Source organism: Urtica dioica, chromosome 2 (genome assembly GCF_054948205.1).
Source record: "Urtica dioica subsp. dioica isolate 48M chromosome 2, U.dioica_male_clone48M_v1_H2, whole genome shotgun sequence".
NCBI lineage: Eukaryota > Viridiplantae > Streptophyta > Magnoliopsida > Rosales > Urticaceae > Urtica > Urtica dioica.
The window spans coordinates 46,199,766-46,221,233 of record NC_142757.1 but is presented as its reverse complement, the minus strand read 5'-3'; the positions used below and the strand labels follow the sequence as shown (position 1 = coordinate 46,221,233).

The 21,468-nt window shown below is 37.1% G+C and overlaps 1 pseudogene; it reads right to left on the bottom strand.

Moving 5' to 3' along the window:
* Nucleotides 1–5,017: 5,017 nt before the first annotated feature.
* On the bottom strand, nt 5,018–5,900 carry LOC149405014 (germin-like protein pseudogene; annotated as a pseudogene).
* Nucleotides 5,901–21,468: the final 15,568 nt, after the last annotated feature.

Sequence of the window (21,468 nt, the reverse complement as noted above, 5' to 3'; positions counted from 1 at the left end):
TCTACTTGACAACAGGCTAGGGCTCATCATGCTATACTCACGGGGAAGGAAAAACGAGCGGTTTACGCGCAGTTCTTGAATGAAGATCCACCCGTTGGGAATTTTTATTCTGTGCGGGATATAAATAATTATGCTACTCGAGCTAATTGATTGAATGATTACATCATCAATGTTCTAAATTTACTAATTTAATACTAATAGTGAGCATTCAACATATAATAAAACATATACTTATGTCCTACACGTTTAACCAAAAATATTAATATACATGATATATATTTAGTATATATCGTGTACACATTCCTCATATAACAATTTCTTACTCATTATATACGTACAGAAACTTAGGGGATATATATATATATATATATATATATATATATATATATTTATATAGATACTATGAACGTACAAAATTTGTATATGTATATATATATATATATTTTTATTTATTTATTTATTTTTATATATATTGACACTTTTATATATATATATATATATATATATATATATATATTAACACTCCAAAAAAAAATCAATAACTTCAAATCTCCTATAATCACAAAATAATAATAATAATAATAATAATATCTTAAAATATTTGGGGTTTCACAAAAATGGTTGTGTAATTCTATTTTAGTCATTTATTTTGTATAAATTATTAAAATATACCCCATTATTTTTTATTTTTTAGGTACGTAAAGACAAATAAATTACAATTAAATCCTTTTAATTTAATAATTTGATATATTTACTAGCGAGTGGATGAATAAAAAAACATAACACATGCTATTAATATTAAAGTTAAAATTAATACAAACTAAAGTAAATGCATTAACAATAAAAATAACAAAATAAAATTACATTGATACCCAAACATACAAAATAAAAGTACACTAAAGAAAAAAAAACTAACTACTATTCTGATAAATCCGACCCCAAATTTTCAATGACACAAAAACTCGACCATAATAATTAGACACAACTTGAGGTTGTGCCTCTTTTGTATGATTCTTGCTTGCTCGGACCTAATAAACTCATGTGTATTAGGATTAACGATGGAATTCAAATTTGCTAAACATTACGGAAATAGTTCGGTCAAGTAATGTATGTTTTATTGTTATTTGAGTAATTTTACTAAAGTATGTTTTTTTTAATTACTTGTGTGTAATTTTATATATTCATCTATTTTTGTTAAAATGTAACTATATATTTGTGTGTAATTTTATGTTTTCATCTAGTTTTATTTTTATATTGCGTATGTTATATCATTATTTATGAAAGTATAACAATGTTCAATATTATTAAATACTAAGGACTGATATGTAATATAAATTAATTTGTGAGGTTTGAGCATTCTCAAAGTGATGGTCTCTATTGGAGTAGAGGGCTTTTAAACCCTCATTTCGAGGTTTGAGGGTGTCCCCATTAGAGATGCCCTAAGAGTATCTCCAATGGAACTCATAAACCTTATTTTGAGGGTTTAAGTAGAATTTTATTTTGAGGGTTTGAGTAGTGAACTCTTAAATATGAGGGTGCACTATTCAGACCCTAAAAATTGTTGTGATATTATATTTAAGTTTTTTATTATTATTTTGCATAAGTTATTAGAATTGACGTCGTTTTCCAAATTTTGATGAAATATTTTATTTTTATAAAGATATATATATATATATATATATATATATATTACAAGTAAGTCATTTTAATTTAATAATTTGATATAGGGGAAATGGTGGCAAAAATACTCAATTTTTAGACAAAACATTACTTACATACTCATTCTTTTTTTTTCTTGGGCAAAAATACTCAAAGTTTCAAATTTAATTCCACGTAAATATTTTGTCGTTAAAATTTCTGTTAGAGCTTAACGGTCCGAGTAGTAACGGACTCACTGTACCATAACATGTGGTATTTTTGCCAAAGAAAAAAAAAACTTTGAGTATATAAATAATATTTTGATCAAACATTAAGTATTATTGTCACCGTTTAAACTAGTGGATACCTCTCGAAGATCTCCTTATACCAGGCCTATCATTTGGATTTCATAGATGGAAAAGAGGATAAATAAAAAATATAGAATGCGTGCTATTAATCAAGGATTAAAATCTCGTAAGAGATATGAATATCTCGCGCGAGTTCTCATTTTCAATTCGTGGTTTGTCTTACTTCTCGCAAGTTCTTGCGACGTTTCCTGCGGAGCTTGATTTATAATTAAAAAAAAGCCCTAAAAAATCGCAGTTTACCTTCAAATCTGGACGAGAACCTTGCCTGCTCAGATACCGCTTCTTCCCTTGTTCGTGTGAAAAACTCATTTTTTTTTTCAATTTCAACTCTCAGCCATTAAATGTCTGCAAATATCTCAAAAGTCAAAACAAGTGAGATGGTGAAGAAGAAGAAGAGTATGGCCCCACTTTTGAATTTTTTAATAGAGAGATATAGGGAGAGAGAGAGGGAGAGAATAGGTATTGTCGGAATGGTTTGTAAGAATAATATATTATTAGAAAGCAATTTATCCATGTACTTGTATGGGAAAGCGTGAGTCCCATCTATTATAAATAAACACAAACAAAGGTCCAAATAATAGTGATTCACCTGCAAATAAACCAAATATACATTCTCTTTATATATATATAATAATAATATAACAAGCAGTATGTATGTACATTGCAGCGAAACAATTAATATATTTTAATCTGACGGAAGAAATATTTGTAGACATGTCTAAAAATATCTAGGTTTTAAAAAAAATGTACATAAAATTTTTCTGGAAACACTTTTTTTCTGATAAAAAAAATCACTACGTAATGAACAATGATTTTGTGTCTAAGGATCAAACCTCTACTTTATATATAATAATAATAATATGTACCAATTAATATATTTATTTAAATGATTTATTTTTATCATCTATCATTTCATGATAGAAATAAATATATCTTATATTAAAATCAAAATAAAATTGAAAGAAAGAAAAAAAATGATGGTGTACATATATATTTATATATATACATATATTAATTAGATACTTTGCTTTTATGTATGTATGAAAATTGAAATATAGTTTGTTTAAATTTATTTATTTTGAAATACTTTGAGGGATACTCTCTTTTTTGTTGTATGCGCGAAGTGCAATTTATCACACGGTACGAGATATCCCGAACGTTCGTAAAATATCACGAAATACCCTGATACGAGACGAGATATCATCAAAATGAAAAATGCGATACGACAGCGAGATGCGAGATTTCAATCCTTGCTATTAATATTAAAAATAACACGAACTAGTACAAGAAGAGTATAATATTAAATATATTAACACCAAAAATAACTAAATAATAAATTTTATTCTTTTAAAGTATGTTTTATTATTATTTGTATGTAATTTCATATTTTTATCTATGTTTTATTAAAATATAACACTATGTTGTATATATTTTATTATTATTTATGGAGCTATAATAATGTTTAATATTATTAAATATTAAAGACTAATATGTTATATAGATAAATTTTTAGAGATAAATTTGAGAATTTCTATTGGAATGGAGTAGAGAGTTAAACTCTATTCTATTTTAAAGGTGGAGGACCTTCAAAATAAATAAGGTCCCATTGAAAATGTCCTAATACCCCATTTTTATATACATAATTTAACATTATATTTAGATATTTGTTTTCAATAAAGTCAATGTCGGGCATAATAGCCTATCACTTGACAAAAAGACAAATCTATCCAAAACTCAAATAAATATGCAACAAGCTACTCCAAAACAGTATATAATTTTCAGTGGGGTCTGGACACAAATGCCATCTTTTTTTATTTTTTTTATAATGACTCCAAAAAAAAATATATTGATAAAAGTCAAAAGGTTTAGAGAACAATAATAATGTAAAGAAAATTAAAAAATTTGTATATGAAGAAGATGATAAATGAACCACAAATAATCATAAATACAAAAAATAATCCGTTGACTATTCGTCTATGTAGGTAATTAGTCATTGTCATATTATTACACGAATCACGAGCGAAAACGTCAGTCTTCGCTTGTTGCAGATTATGGTTATAGAGATTTTGCCCAGTGGAGATTCATGCAAAAAAAAAACCATATCTTAGATTTGAATTTCAGATCTTAAGAAAATAACTACTCCGATCAAAGATCAGACATACAAAAGACAGATATAATAAGTCTGGATTATTGAAAAAAAAAAACATGAAGAAGAAAAATAAAGATAAAAAATACTTTCTCTGAAGTCGAGAGTCTTCCGTTGGTTGAGACCATCAGAGTCTCCGTGTTTCAGGAGAGACGACAACACCAAAGATTAAAAGCTCAAATCTTAATTGTGTGGGAGAGAGAGAGCGTGCCATCTAAGATTTTTTTTTTTTTTTTGAGAATATAGTAGTAGATTAGAGACTATTGTTGTAATGCCATTTTTTTATTGATCGGATGTTATAATGCCATCTTTATAATAGTGGTGAGCATTTATATCAATTTTATATTCTTTGTCCTCCGCATTTTGCACAATTATTAATTTTTTTTAATAATTAATACTACCATACTTTTAAAGATGAAAAAAATAATATTAAAAAAAGATGAAAACGAATCATGACTAAAGATTGTGTACTGTATTTCTTAAACGGTCCACCCGATTCTAGATATTGAAAGCGCAGTTTAAATCGGATCGAACCGATTTCAATTTTATTGTATATATAAAGTCAATTATAAATCAATCCGGGTTTGAAAACTTCAAAATTGACTATCCTTACAAAATGAGGTTGACTAACGTACTAATAAAATAACCATCTCTTTATCATAGCCAAGAAAATGTATAACTTATGAACATGGAATGCCTGGCTAACTATATTAAATATATATATATATATATATATATATATATATATATATTTTAATAAAAGGGAGAAGCACACATAAACTCTTTTCAACAATTCAATAGTTTTTTTATTTTTTAGCAAAAGGGCAACAGTTTTTTTTTTTTAAAATTTCATATTCCATACATAGAGCAGAACTCAAAACAGAACACGTCTAGTTTTGCTTCTGTTTATTTGAAGAAATACATAAAAACAATGTAACCACACATAAATATATTTAAGACAAACAAGAAACAATACCAGAAATATTTCTAGTGACTCCCATCGAACAAGGCCTTGAGCCTCCTGATTTCCGCGGGGTTGATGAAGGTGTTGGCACTCATCAACTCCGTAGGGAAATCATTACCAAACAAATGGAAGGGCACGAATTGGATTCCGGGGTTGTCACTGTTAAACCCTACAAAGAACATGGCTGGCTTTGACTTTGGCGAGTTGTATTGGAAGTGCAAAAGGCCGTGAGGGTAGACCATCACGTCACCTTTCTTGAGGGTCGTGAGGTGGACTTTGTTGTCTGAGGTGACGAGGCCGGAGATTAGGGTTCCCTCAATGAGGATGAGAATCTCCGAACCCCTCGGGTGAGTGTGGAGAGGAATTACACCGCCAGCTTCAAGGTCTGCCCTTGCCAAGGCAAGCCCTAGGCCGTTGACTCCCGGGAAAGTGTTGTAGAACGCGACAGCAGTGCCAGCTTTGAGGATGTTGGACGTGTTTGTGCGAGGCCCGAGACCCGAGAACACGAAGTCTCTAGCCGTGACCTTTGCTTGGTCTTTGCAGGCAAACCCCGAGGGAGTTTCTTGGGAAGTGTAGTCTCCGATGCAAAAGTCTTGTACGGCGCCGAAGGACGGGGAGAGACTGAGGGAAATTAGGAAGATAGTAGAAAGAAGTACCATGTTCTTCATTATTATGGCTCCAAACTATATATATCTTTTGTTTTTTTTTCTTTTCTTTTGTGGTAGTCTTGTATTAATTGTTTTGTGAGTGATAGTACTGGGTACGTATGGGATTTTATAGGCTCTCTTGTCTTGCTCGTTACGCGTGTTTATATTATAGTATGTTAACTATTGGCAAATGCATGCACATGCAAGTTGTTTGAAAGACGTATGAAAATGTTACCTCTAGATGCTTCCCATAATATTTCAAAGACGTGTCAAAGTTTTGAGTTTGACCATCTATAAACAAATGTATATAATATGATGAAAATATATGAAAGTTTATCTCTATCACAATATTTCAAAGACGTATATAAATGTTTTGAGTTTGGCTACTTTCATAAAAATGTAAATAATATTTGAAAATCTTACCATCAATGTCGTATTTGATTACAAAATCATGATTTAATTTTATTGTACTTAGTTTACTAAAATATTAGCAAATCAAAGCTGGTTGGAGTGTCAATATTTTCTGCTACTTATTGATAACATCTTAAAAAATTTAGAAATATCAAGTTCGTTCAAAGTTTGACCTAATATATTATCACACACAACATTATAAATAAATTTAAGAATACAAATTTTTTGCATAGTATAACATAAAAGATTTTAGGTAAATATTACATATGTGAAAGTATCATGGGGTTTCATCTCAAAACCAATTGACAATGAGAGAAGTAACTCATGATCTTTATAAACATTATTAGTTCCCGTTCTCTTTTTTCATGTGGGATTCTTGACAACATCTTTCAAGATGATGGCTGTTTAACGATTTTCTCATCATCTTGGGCCGAATTCCAACGATTGAACCGGTTTATCCGTTTAAACTTAGTCAGTTCTGATTCCATTATGTTGAGATTTGAGAATCAAGAGGATTTGAGAATGAAGGAAATCGTTACTTTTAGCTTCATTCTCAAATCTTCTGGATTTTCAAATCTCAACATTACAAAATAATACTCGCAGCCAAATAATTCATTAGACAACGTGAATACATAAATATAAAACCAGAATAAAACCTTAATCGATGATATATACAACAAAAAGGGGAAGTAGACGTTGAGGATTGCTAGACAGTTTTTGGATAAATTACATAATTTCCCCCTCAACTTTGACACGAATAACAATTCACCCCTCGATCTTTGAAATCTTACGTAACTGACCTTGTACTCCTACATCGTAACAAACATAGCCCTTCTGTTTAATTTTTAACAGGAAATAGTTTCATGATACTAACGTTAAGTAATATTTAAGGGTAATTGTGTAAATTCATTGTAAGTAATATTTTCCTTTTTTTATTCACAACCTCTATCTCTCTCTTTATCTCCGTCGATCTAGTTCCCATTTTCTCTCTCCCCCAAACATGGCGTCAAATTGGTCTGACCTAATCTGCCACCACCACGGCACAACCACCAGAAGCTTCCATCGCTCTGCATTTACCGTCAACCAGCAATTCCGACGCGTGAAAGAACCCGCCCTGGGACGACGAGTTCCTCGACTTCTCCGCCTCGCACCGCGGCTCCCAACGCCGCTCCGTCAGCTACTTCAAAATAAATATAAAATTTTAGAATTGATCAATTATGGTCTTTTTTTTGTGAAAATGACTCCATGGAAAGAGTCTGAAGAATTCTCATTGATTTAATAGCTTGTATGGCTTTGATTGCATTTGGTTTCACTTATCACCGATTTAATTACTTGATCTCTTCTCTTCGCCCTCAAACTGACCAAGTGGTCCCAGTTCCTCGCCGGCGTACATGATCAAATTAATATCTATAATGAAATTGAGTCATTGTGCATCGTTTTTATTTTTTATTTTTTTCTTCCTTCTCTCAGTTGGTTACTAAAAAAAAGCAATTAATTTATGCTACTTTATGCAGGGCAGACCCAACACGAGCTAAATACCAACAAGAAGTGAAAAACATAATTCTTTCTCAAAGAAACAAGTCTTTTGTGCGTTTCGGGAAATAAGTATCTACCATTACTGATTGAACCTCACCATGGTGTGGTGTTCGAAGAGATCTGAAATCAAAAACAAAAAAAATCTCATCTGGGTATCGTCGATTCTCACATCATCTTGGATATTTGGATATAGAGCCGAAAGGGCTCATGCTCGGAGCTCTAGCCATCACTCGGAGATAGAATTTAGGGTTCGGCGGTGATCGGAACCTTCTGGCTGTAGTTCTTACTCGCCAGAGAATTTGTGAGTGTCAGAGAATCCTCGAGAAATTTGTGGATCGCGGTGAGTGAGAGTTGCGAGGTGGTCGCGCCAGAGGAGAGTTGTGGGATATTATTTGCGTAGAAGAAGAGAAAGGAAGAAAGTAAAAGAAAAAAAATAATAAATATATCTCTGAATTATTTATTATTTTATTTTAGATAAGGGCATTTAAGTAATATAACAAAATTAAGTGGTCACATGACCAAAACGTGACCAATACTTGGATGGCCGTCAAAAATTTTGAACAGAAGGATTATGTTTGTTGCGATGTAGGAGTACAAGGTCAGTTATGTAAGATTTCAAAGATCGAGTGGTGAATTGTTATTCGTGTCAAAGTTGAGGGGGAAATTATGTAATTTATCCACAGTTTTTTGAAAGTGATATTGCTCTCTCAACTGTGTTGCACTACACAAGCAACCAATTCTAAAAATACAACAACAGAAGAAGAGTTGACCACTCACCAACGAGTTCGACTACGACAAACATAACTTGCACTAGAGTATACCATTGGACTACAAATGTGATGCCGAAATCTTTGGACTTTGCACTAGAGCATACCATTGGACTACAAATGTGATGCCGAAATCTTTGGACTTTCCTTCATGAAGGAAATAAACGAGATCACACTCCACCTCAACACGATTTTCAGCCTTCAATTTCGAATATTTGCTTTTAAGTTTTGTTAATTGTCTTTCCATTTTGCTTGTTATTTGGTTTCCTGATCTATGGCGTTTGTTGCTTTTTTGGTTTTATTTCCTTTATCGTTTTGAGACTCTCTTCTTCATATCGGAGATGGAGGAATTTTAATGATCGGTGGAAAAATATCAAGAATATCCCTCGTGTTTAATATCTGACATACCCCTTCAGTTTAATATAAATGACATATACCTCCCCTAAAAAAATGTCATATTACAAATATCACCTTAATAGAATAAATATTTATTTACGATTTTATTAAAAAAAATGTTAAAATCCCTCTTTATAAAAAAGATCCTTAACTTTTTATAAAGAAATTTTTTAATTTAATATTTTTTGTATATAGAATAAAAAATTAAAAAATTATTTCATTAAGGATATTTTGGGAAGTTCAATTTTTTTTTTTTTTTTTTTGTAAAAAATAAACGAAAAGGGTGATTTGTAATATAACTTAATTGAAAGGGAGGTATATGTCAATTATATTAAACTGAATGAATATATCTGATATTTCTGAAAATTGAAGGTATAAATCGTGCATTTCGATTAAATACAGAGGATACTGTTGATGATGATTTTTTTTTTTTAAAAAAAGTCGAGCATAGCTTGCACCAAAGACGCTGTTTCTCGTTACTCTCTGTCCGTTCTATTATCAAAATAGAAACAAAACAACTTTTAACTATAATCTCTTTGTATTTTTTGTATTTTTTTTTTTAATTTTATAAAATGGTTGTTTATATAGGCCAAGCTTATGCTCAATATAGCATTAGTGTGTGTTAATGCTCGATGGTTACAAAATCATTGAAGTATTTCAAATGCACCATTAATTCCAAACGGGATAAGTTTTTTAGAGATTGTGAAGGAGAAAAATTTAGACTTTGGGTATATTGTGAAAGGTAATACAATATAAATTCTATATAGTGAGTTTCCCCAGCTAGCTAGGTAACCCTTTATCCCATTCATTTTCTTTCACAACACGTTCATTTTTTTTCACAAATTTATAGTGTTTTTTTAACACAATTTAAACATCGATTTTTCTTTTACATTAGTGTCAATATTAATAAATAAATAATGGATCTTAGATCATATAGCTAACTCTGCCACAAATGAACTAATAATTAATTAATGAAAACATATTGCCATCGCATTATAAATATATACAATAAAAGTATAAAACAGAATTATTTATCGCCTCCAGTTTAGGCCTTTGTGTCTGAACACACACACGCACACACACACACACACACACACACACACATATATATATATATATATTAAATGTTTGAATTCATGAGATTCTGGAGAAGTCTAAGACACATACGTAACCGCATACAACAACGGCTGCGAAAGTCAACAAAAAAAGTATATAAATCATAGGTCTGACCGATCGGTAAACTTTTTTTTTTTTTGGATTGGTATATACAAGAAAGTCAACACGATCAGGTCAATATGTTTCATTTAATCTCGGAAAAACTTTATAAGAGATACCTCACAGTATTAATTAAGTTAAACACTTGACATAGAAACCCAGTTCTTTTAGGACAATCTTAACCAGCCTCAGATATATATTCGAATAATTTGCAGTTTAACTGTATTATAATTTCTGAAAATATATAAAATGCTAGGTAATCAAGTTCGTGTTTAAATTACCCACGACACAAATACATTAGGCCAAAATCGGTGACTTGAAAAAATATAGGTGGATTCAAGAACACAGTGTTTCGATCATATAACTAAGCAACCCATGTATTGTTTTATTTTAAGTAATTAGAATAATGTACTTAAATCAAGGAATTAAATTTCGGGAATGACGTCGAAATTCCGAGTTTTGAACATTACCGACACAAAAATGACCATTTGTCGTTTCGCGTATTTTTGTCGTCGACATTCCCCCGAATTTCGACCGTGCCCACATTATTTCGACGCCGTCTGTGCAAAATCAACAATATTTCCGTCATTTCTTGATAATTTCGGCGACATTCCCGTGTTATTCCCACTGTTTTGTGCCGACAATTTGAGTTTGTGATGAAATCAAATCGTTAATGAAAGATGTGTACGTATTTATGTTGTGTGGTTCACATATGTTTTTCTCAATTTTTTTTTAATATAATCCAAATATTTGATATTTGAGACTTAGATTTCAAAGTTAGAATTTATTGTTGTTTTTTTTATAGAACTCGAATTTATTTCATGTTTGAGATTTAGATTTCAAAGTTAGAATTTCTTATTGTTTTGATAGAATCCGAATTTATTTTAATGGGCTGACTACTGTGATCTCCAAGCACGAACCGGAGGTTATTATCAACCCCACTGCCACTCAACCTACTATTGAGTCTTTTTTATCTATGTTGGACTTAGTATGTGTTTTGAACTTAAATTTGAAGACTAAACTTATTATGTGTGTGTTTGAAACTAATTTTGTTACGTGTCTGAAGTATGAATTTTATTTGTTATATTAAGAATTATGCAACATTATTTCTGTCGGGATTTCCATGTTTTATCGAAATTTCTGTCGGCACAATTTTTTTTTAAATTTCCACATTTTTTCCATCGCAATTCCCTTCGACCACCACAATTTCCTTTTTTTTGAGGCCATCGACACGAAATCGGCCATCGGGGTTTCAATCCTTGACTTAAATATTCGATAATGCTAAAATACTGTAGTTTCCCAGAGTAAAAATATAATCTGCGGGTTAAATGTTTTTTAGACATTATATATTAAATGTTTATGTGCGCAGTGACGTTAGACCAAATAAATTTCATTTATTAATGGTTGACATTTTTGTAATCAGATCACATGATAATTCTTGAAATTCAGGTACTATCAAAGCTTTTAGATGAAATCATAAAAATAAAAAATAAAAAAAGGAAAAATGGTACGAAATAGCCAATTCAAACTATGATTTTTGCAAAATAGTCATACTTTTATTAAGTATAGCAAAATAACCAATTGAGAGTACAAGTTTTCATTAAATTTAATCCTATCACAATTAATTTTAATTCAGCCTTCATAAAGCTTACATTATGTCTTTATTGTTCGTTGAGATTAAATTAAATCCAACCTAGATTAATCTTACTTGGGCTAGTTTGTTTATAGTTGACAAACTATAGTTATTTTGCAAAGAGTCAAGAGGTTATATAGCCAAATAGAACTTATGCTTTTGCAAAATAGCCATAGTTTGCCAACTATAAGCAAACTAGTCTAAGTAAGATTAATCTAGGCTGAATTAAATTTAATCCCAACGAACTATAAAGACAGAATGTAAGCTTTACGAAGGCTGTATTAAAATTAATCGAGGCAGGATTAAAAGTCATAGTACTCTCAATTGACTATTTTGCTATACCTAATGAAATTATGGCTATTTTGCAAAAGTCATAGTTTGAATTGGCTATTTCATACCATTTTTCTTTTTGCAAAAGTTTAAGTTTTATTGGGCTATATAGGCCCTGAACCCCAAAAAAAATCAGATAGTGTTGAAGTTCGATTGGTCAAATTCACGCAGAGAAATTTATCTAATCATTCACGAGTAAAAGAAAGCATGATTTCTTTCAGCGTAATTTAAATCCACAAAACTTCATGGCTTCTTTTTTCCAAAATCTGGACTGATCTCGTTCATATTCTCAAAACTGTATAGAAATATACCTGAAACAAGTGTATAATATATGTCAACTCTGTTGGAGCTTCATAGGAAAAAGAAGAAAACGTTTTCTTTTGTTTCGATCATAACGAGCTCAGTCTCCGCGCTTTGCGTTGAGATTATTATTATTATTGTTGACCTGTAAAATGAGTACAACAATATCTCACGAAAATGCACTGACTCCGAGTACAAAGCCTCCGAGTACAGAGGTGATTTAGGCAAGACTTTCTCTTTATACAGACGAATCTAATACAAGAGAGCAATGTTTTCTAGAGATTTCAAGTGAAAGAAAGTGTGTAAAAAAGTCCGTGTCTCGTTCTGTGCTGCTGCCTCTATTTATACTCATCTGGTCGTGTCTTGGACGGTTATTTTGAGGAACGTGGGGTGATCAATCCCACGTTCTGGACGGTTATGGGTAACTGCCTTTCGCCTCTCTCTGAGGTGGGCGGTTAATGCTCCTCGCGTGGTTCCTGAACCGTCGAGGTGTGCGTTTTAGAGCTTGAAACATGTTTTCTATTAGTTTTGACTAGTCTTTGACCCACGTTCTTCTCTTCTCTTCGAAGTTCTGATCGGTGGGTTTCGTTCTTAACTTATGAACGGTTCGTTCCTTCTCAATGGATGGCCCTTGGGTTTACTTAACCTGAGCTCGGTGCTGGATTCATATTTCTGCTCGGTAGTCTGACTAGCCAGATCGGAGTCTGACTAATTTATCCCGTAACAGCTGCCCTCCAGTTTCTTAGTCTTTTCTTTAGCAAAAATGGTAAGGAACTATTTCGGTTTGCTTTGTGACCGTGTTCATCTTTGCTTACTCGTCTCGGGATGATCCGAGTAGAATTCTTCATTCTTTTCTTTTTACAGGACGACGTCGTTTGTCATCTGGCCTTTCTGAACCGTAGCGTCTTTTGCTTCGACGGTCAGATGTGTTTGGCTTCCTGGACAAGCTTAATCCTCACCGTTCATGAAGTCTTTATATAAGGCCTTTCCTCAACTTTTGACTTCATTTCGCTTTTTCTTCTGAATTCTGGTCTCAGAGCGTTCTCGGCTTGATCTGCTTATTCAGATTGTGCTTTTGGCTTTTTCGTTTTTGCTCGGATCTTCCGATCTTCAATCTCGCGGGTAAGGTCTGTTCTTTTTTCATTGTTTTGATACCTTCCTTTTGTTTTGAGATTGTTGTTCGGCGATCGATATCTTCTTTATTTATTGTATTCGGACCCTTCGGACTTTAGGAATCTTAGTTTCTCAACTTCATTAGGGCTATGGGTGGACTTGCGCGTCCTGATCTAAGCTTCGATCCTCGCGTCGTTCGGCGATCGGAACCTGATCCCGATAGTGTTACCTTGTTGGATGGGTCCAAGTTTCCTTTCCTCAGAAGTCCCGTGTGGTATCATGTCCCAGAGATCGGATGAGACCGTCCTGTAATGGCATATGATGAATCATGCGTGCCTCCCAATCCTGAGTCCGAGGTGGTTGATAACGAGAAAAAGGTTTTTGACTCGTCTTCCCTGTCGTGTAGGGACACTATGGTCGTGGAGATATCGTCCTCGTCCGATTCTTCGAAGGAGAGCGGGTCGGAATCTCGTGATACGACGAGCCTTTCTCTTTCGCAAGACCGAGGAGAGGGTTGCTCTCAAGGCACTCCGGGTCCAAGTGGGAGGACTTTTGGGGTTGATCTTCCAGAGGAAGAGGAAGAGGCCCTGGTCTTTGAACGGAAAGAGGGCCAGTTTTCGGCCAAAGTTTGGACTTCTCGGGTTACCGAGAAATATCTACAAGGGTTGAGGGAGGAATTCGAGATAGCTGATGGAATTATCCTCTCGGCACCTTTGGAACACGAGAGAGCCGATCAGCCCCCCGTCGGAAAGATTGCGTTCAATAGGGCCATTTTGAACGTGATCGGAGGGTTGCCAATGCATCCTCTCATTTCCCAGTTCGTTTCCGACCTGGGTTGTTCTCCTACCCAGCTCGTCCCCAACGTGTATAAAATCTTTGTCGGGATGGCTGTGCTGTGGGCGAAAATTTATGATCGCCCTGTCACTTTGCAAGATTTCTCACAATACTACTCGTTTAAGTCGGCCCCAGGGCAGCATGGTTACTATTATGCTCGGGCTAATGACGATCAGTCTAAGGTGGTTACTCGCCTGCCGACCAGCCAGAAAAATTGGAAAGATCATTTCTTCTGGGTTGAAGGGAACGCCTCTTATGAAAGGTGCCCCATAAGGGCTCCGTTCTCGGAATTGGGTGTGATTTTGGTCCAGAATTTTGTTTGATAATATTAGCCGGGCTTTTGTTCTGGGTTCTTATATGTTTTATGTTTGGTTCCAGGTTCCCTTCCGCAATGCTCCGAGGAGGAGCGACCACTTCACTCGGAAATTTTTGATCTTTCAGAGGCTGATCGGTCGACGTTTTTGTTATCGGACCCGGACCTGCTCGACCAATATTATTATTACCCTTATTCAAGTAAGTATTTTACCTGTCCTTTCTCAGCTTACATATGTTCTTTTCTCATTTTCATTTTCGTTTCTTAACAGAGATCGCCCAGATGGCAAAAAAGAAATCCGCTCCCGAGCTGATCCCTCCCAATCCGAAACGCGTCAAGGCTTCTAAGGCTTCGACGGCCGGCAAGCGGGCGTCCTCGTCGATTTCGAAGGTCTTGGAGCCTCTGAGCTCTTCTCCCGTTAAGGTTCTGGCCGAGCCTTCGTTTGCCTCCGATCCTTTGGCTCCGGTCGTTTCTTTCTTCCGCGAGCGTTTCCCTGCCGAGAAGGCTCAGGAGGTTCTCAGGCTCGAGCCTTTGGAGAGGCTTAACCAGGCCACTGACTTGGCGATTTCGGTAAGTTTTGACTCGTCTGGTCGGTACCTCTTCCCTTTTGATAACTCATTGTGGCTGATCGTTTGATCGTTGCAGAATTTTGTCAGTATGACCGGGCTAGTCGGACTGCTAGGCTCCGAGCTCACCTCCTTGAGACAAAGGAATGATCGATTTCTCAAGGAGAGAGATGTTGCCAGGGATGAGACAGCCAAGGTTAGGTCTGAGTTAACTCGAAAGTTCCGAGAAGACCTCGAGGCTGCTCGTCTAGCGGCGGTGGAAGAGTACAAAGCTTCCGACGATTATCGTGATATGCGCGATGATCTCTATACCGCTGGGATGACCGAGGCTGTTCGGCTTCTTGGTCCGAAGAATCCTACTCTGGATGCGACGGATCTCGATCTCGACTCGGAGTCAAGGGCTAGCGAAGAAGGCGACCAGGAGTAGAATTTATAGTTGTTGTTTTATTATTATTATTTTTTTTTTATTTCTGCTAACCCGCTTGGGTTTTGAACAATTGATCCGAGGTCGGATCTTTATTATGTAATTTTCGTTTTTCCCTTTCGGGATTTGAACAAATGATCCTTGGTCGGATCTATATTTTGTGTAAATAGAGCTTCAAAATTTTGGTAAAGTAAAGTATTACTATTACTAGGTATATTTTCTAAAAACTGTTCGTTAGTTATCTAGCCGCCCAGTTTACTTTGTCGAAATTTTGAAAGATAATTTATATATAACATAATGCGATACATAAGTAATTACGAGTAGAGGAAAGAAAGATGAACAAATACTTGAAATTATAAGCACGTGATTACTCGAAACTCCGAGTAGAAAATTGAAAGATAGAAAATTACTTGAAATCATAAGTACGTGCGACCAAGCCGCTTTTCGAAAATTTAACAAGTAAACATAATTCATGCGACCAAGCCGCTTTTTGAAAATGTAAACGCGATACATGCGACCAAGCCGCTTTTTGAAAGATTAACAAATAAACAAGTCAAACGTAAAATTGGCGAAGGTGCTCAGCGTTCCAGGGGTTTTTCTCCATATCGCCGCTCAACTGTTGTAGTCGGTAGGCCCCGTTTCCGAAGTCTTCTCGGATGATGTAGGGTCCCTCCCAGTTTGCGTTGAAGGCTCCTTCCTGGTGGATTTTGGTGTGGAGAAAAACTCTTCTGAGGACTTTGTCGCCGACTTTGAATGACCTTGGTCGGACTCTCCTGTTGAAATACCGAGAAACCTTTTGCTGGTTAGCTAGATTTCTCAATCTGGCGTTTTCTCTTTTTTCTTCTAACAGGTCTAGACTAATTTCAAGCATGTCGTTTTTTACCTTTGTTGAGTAATTTTCTCTTCTCATTGTTGGTATTAAGACGTCGGTCGGTATGGCCGCGTCGGAACCGTATGCGAGGGAGAAAGGTGTTTCGCCAGTTGCGGAGTGCTCGGTGGTCCTGTATGACCAGAGGACTTCTTGAAGCATATCCACCCACTTTGACTTTTGCTCGTCTAACTTTGTTTTCAGGCCGTGTTTTATTGTTTTGTTGACGGCCTCCACCAATCCATTGGATTGTGGTCTGACTGGTGTAGAAAAAACTTTGTTAATGCCATATTTTTCACAAAAGCTTTTGAAGGAATCGCAGTCGAATTGGGTTCTGTGGTCGGATACAATTTTGACTGGTATTCCAAAACGAGTAATGATATTTTTCCATACGAATTTCTCAATTGCATGGGCCGTTATTTTATTTAAGGGTTCGGCTTCAACCCATTTTGAAAAATAGTCGATGGCTACAATCGCATACCTGCATCCTCCTCGGCCTGTTGGCAAAGCTCCGATTAGGTCTATTCCCCATTCTGCGAATGGGATCGGGCATGAGAGGGTGATGAGCGGATTAGGTGGAAGCCTCGGGATGTTTGAGAACTTCTGACACTTGACGCATCTTTGCGTCATGTGCCGTGCATCGGCCTTTAATGTCGGCCAGTAGAGTCCTTGTCGGATGATCTTTTGCGCCAATGCTTCGCATCCGATGTGACTTCCGCATATCCCTTCATGGATTTCTTTGAGAGCGTACTCGGCTTCGTCTTCATCTAGGCACTTGAGTAGAGCTTGGGAAAATCCCCTTTTGTAGAGATTCTGACCTTCGAGGAAATATCGGGCGGCTCTGAACTTCAAACTTCTAGCCTCGTTTTTGTCGTTGGGTAGAGTTCCCTGCTGCAAGTATTTCCTGATCGGAGTTTGCCAAGACTTTCGTTGCTCGATATGAAGCACGTGGGTGGCCTGCTCGATGCTGGGCTGCCCAATTTTGATCACTGGGATTGACTCTGAGTCTGATCCTTGAGTGGCGTGCTTTGCTAATGCGTCGGCCTCTACATTCATGGCTCTTGGGACTTGGGTGATCTCGCAAAGTTCGAATTCGTTTGCTAAGTTTTTAGCCTTCTCGGCATATAGCGACATCTTCTCGCCTTTTGCCTGAAATTCACATTTCATTTGATTAACAATTAACTGAGAATCCGAATATACTTTGAGCTTTTTGATTTCTAAATCTTTTGCTATTTGCAGCCCATGTATCATAGCTTCGTACTCAGCTTCATTGTTCGAAGTATTAAAATCGAATTTTAAAGCGAATTTTACCTTGTCTCCTTCTGGACTGGATAGCGCAATTCCGACCCCGGACCCCTTTTCGTTGACTGCTCCGTCTACATACATGTCCCAAATCGGGAATTCGACTGGCCTGTATGTGAACTCTGCAATGAAGTCGGCGACTGCTTGTCCTTTAATTGCTGGTCGGGGGCTGAAGTGTATGTCATATTGTGTCAACTCAATTGACCATTTCATTAGCCTTCCGGATACGTCAGGCTTTTGCAGCACCTGGCGCAGTGGGAAATTGGTGAGGACCGTAATCGGATGTGCAAGGAAGTAGTGTTTTAGCTTCCGAGAAGCAGTGATGAGGGCGAAAGCTAGCTTTTCGAGTTCCGGGTATCTTCCTTCTGCCTCGTTAAGACGCCGCGAAGTATAATAAACCGGGACTTGGTGTTTTCCCTCATTCTTGATTAGTGCTGAGCTTACTGCATGTTCTGAGACGGCTAGGTAGATCTCCAGGGGCTCTCCCTCCTGTACTTTTCTCAAAGTCGGAGGCCATGCCAAGTGTTCCTTTAGAGATTCGAAGCTCTCGTCGCACTGCTTGGTCCATTCAAATTCCTTGGAACCTCTGAGTATATTGAAGAAATGAATACTTCGGTCGGTAGACCGAGAGATAAAGCGACTTAGTGCAGCTATGCATCCCGTCAATTTTTGCACCTCTTTGATGTTTCGTGGTGGTCTCATGTTCCATAGGGCTGTGATCTTCTCTGGATTCACTTCAATGCCTCGTTCATGAACGATGAAACCCAAGAATTTTCCTGCGGAGACACCAAATGTACATTTTAGAGGATTTAATTTCATGTGATATTGCCTTAACAGTTCGAATGATCTTCTAAGATCATTCGTATGTTCAACTATTTTTCGGCTCTTAACTAACAAGTCATCAATGTATGCTTCCATTGTGATCCCGAGTAATTCGGCGAACATTCGATTTACTAATCTTTGATATGTTGCTCCAACATTTTTTAACCCGAAAGGCATTACCGTATAACAGTATAGTCCCCGATCAGTTATGAATGCCGTGTGGTCCTGGTCGGGACCATACATAGGGATTTGATTGTAGCCAGAGTAGGCATCCATAAAACTTAGGATTTCATGACCTGCCGTGGCGTCTACTAACTGATCAATTCTCGGCATAGGAAAACTATCCTTTGGACAAGCCTTGTTCAGATCTGTAAAATCCACACAAGTTCTCCATTTCCCGTTGGGTTTCTTGACCAAGACGGGGTTGGCCACCCACTTAGGATATTTAGTTTCTTTTATTGATCCGTTAGAAATCAGTTTGTCTACTTCTTCCTTCAGAGCAGTATACCTTTCGGAGTTTAAAGCTCTTCTTTTCTGTCTGATAGGTTTTTCTTTAGGATCTATATTTAACCTATGACATGCTATTTGAGGATCTATCCCTGTCATGTCGGACTGCGACCAGGCAAATATATCTAAACTATTAGATATGAGAGTAATTAGGTTACTTTTGGTACCTGATTCAAGATATTTTCCAATCTTGAGCTTCTTCTCAGGTTGCTTTGGATCTGGGGCGACTTCCTCGACTTCGTCTCCTGGGCCAATTTCTTCTCGGCTCGGGAGGCGTGGGTCAAAATCTGAATCGATCATCATGACCTTGTGAACATCTTTGTCCTGACTCTCTTTGAGATAATTCGCATAGCAGCTCCTTGCGATAGCCTGAGTTCCGACTACTTCACCTATCCCGTGCTCGGTAGGGAACTTCATCTTCAAATATTCCACCGACGCAACGGCCCCGAGGGACTGCAAGGTCGGTCTGCCAATGATCGCATTGAATGAAGATTTTCCGGGGACCACTATCCATGTTGTGTTGATGGTTTTACTCCTCGGGTTTTCTCCCACAGTTATTGGGAGCGAGACTAATCCCTTGGGCTGGATTGAATCTCCCGTGAAGCCATAGAGGTTCTCAGGGGAAGGAGCCAACGTGTCTTGCTTAAGACCCATCTTGTTGAACGTGTCTTCATAGAGTACGTCAACAGCGCTTCCAGTGTCCACCAAAATCCGGTGTACGTTCCTGTTGCCGATTAAGGCCGAAATGACCAATGGATCGTTGTGAGGATACATCACCCACCGAGCATCTTCTGCTGTAAAGGTAATAGGCTCCGAGCTAGACTTGGCTATCTTGTTAGGCCTCTGCTCGGCTGTAAACAAGATCTGCCGGGGTCCTGCGTAGGCTTCCCTTACATAGCTTTTTTGAGCGCTCCTTGAAGTTCCTCCCACATGTGGTCCTCCGACTATGAGTGAGATTTCGGCATATGCCTCACCTCTCTGCTCCTCTTGCTCCCCTTGCTCGGCCTTGAATTTCTTCAACGCTCCTCTTCGGATTAGAGCTTCTATGGCCTCTTTGAGGTTGAAACAGTCGGCAGTACGGTGACCGATGTCCGCGTGGAAAGCGCAATATTTTGTTTTGTCTCTCTTTGAGATATCTTTCTTGATCGGCTTTGGCTTAGGGAAATCTTCCTTGTCCTGTGTAAGACTAAATATCTCCTCTATCGGGGCATTGAGCTTATGATATTTATCGAACTTACTGGAAAAAGGTTTCAGAGGTCCTGCTCCCGACCGGCTCTTCTTCGGTGGGCGGTGGTCCTCAGAGTGTCGTTCCCTATGCTCTTCTCGGTAGCTCTTCGGTGGCTTTGCTTTTCTTGCTGCCAGCCTTGCTTCCTCCGCGTTGATATATTTCTGAGCTCTCTTCAAGAAATCGTTGTAGTCCCTTGGACTAGTCTTCTGAAGAGACCACCAGAATTCTGACTCTGTTCGGACGCCGGAAGAAATCCCGAAGAGCTTAAAGTCTTCGTTCAGATCGTCAACCTGAAGTGCTTGTTCCGAGTAGCGATTAATAAAATCTTTTAGAGACTCGTCATGGGCTTGTCTTACCGCCAGCAATCTTTCTTTGGGAGTTTTCCCTGAACTGGAACCGACAAACTGTTCCAAGAATTTTCTAGACAGCTGTTTCCAGGATCCTATGGAGTTTGGCTTTAGTTTTCTGTACCATCTTTTGGCTGAGCCAGTCAGAGTGATAGAGAAGGCTCTGCACATAACTTCTGGTCCGGCTCCTTGCAGCAGCATCCAAGAGGAAAAGGTGTCTATATGGTCTCCCGGGTCGGTCTTTCCGTCGTATACTGGGATGCTTGGCATCCTAAACCGATCAGGCAACGAGTGTTCTAACACGCGGGCCGTGAACGGGGAGATAGCTTCTCCAACCTTCGGAACAGACTCCTTCTGACCTAGAGCTACCTCTTCAATCCGACGTTCCAACCTTCTAAGGTTTGTTTTGTTGGTGCTTGCACTGTCTTCGGTCTCCGAGCTTTCTAAGCTGTGCCTGAAAGTGCTTGAATGTCCTTTGTCCATGCTGGGCTGGTACCGATCAGGAATCTTTTCCTGACTGTACTGCTCCTTCTCGGACTCAGAAACATCTTCCATCCTCTCATACCGATCTCTGGCATGTTTCCGAGGTTTCTTAACCTGCGGATCTTGTCCGATGGGTTCCTTCCCTGATCGGTGCGAGGGCTCTTCATCTGGGATCACTATCGCGCTTCGCAGTGTGACCCTCTTTGCCTGTAACCTTCTCTTCAAATCCCTGTTATTTGCCTCTAAGACCGAGAGACGCTCTTGCATCTGTCTGAATTGTTCTTCGAGGCTGGGTTCCGGAAGGAGTTCA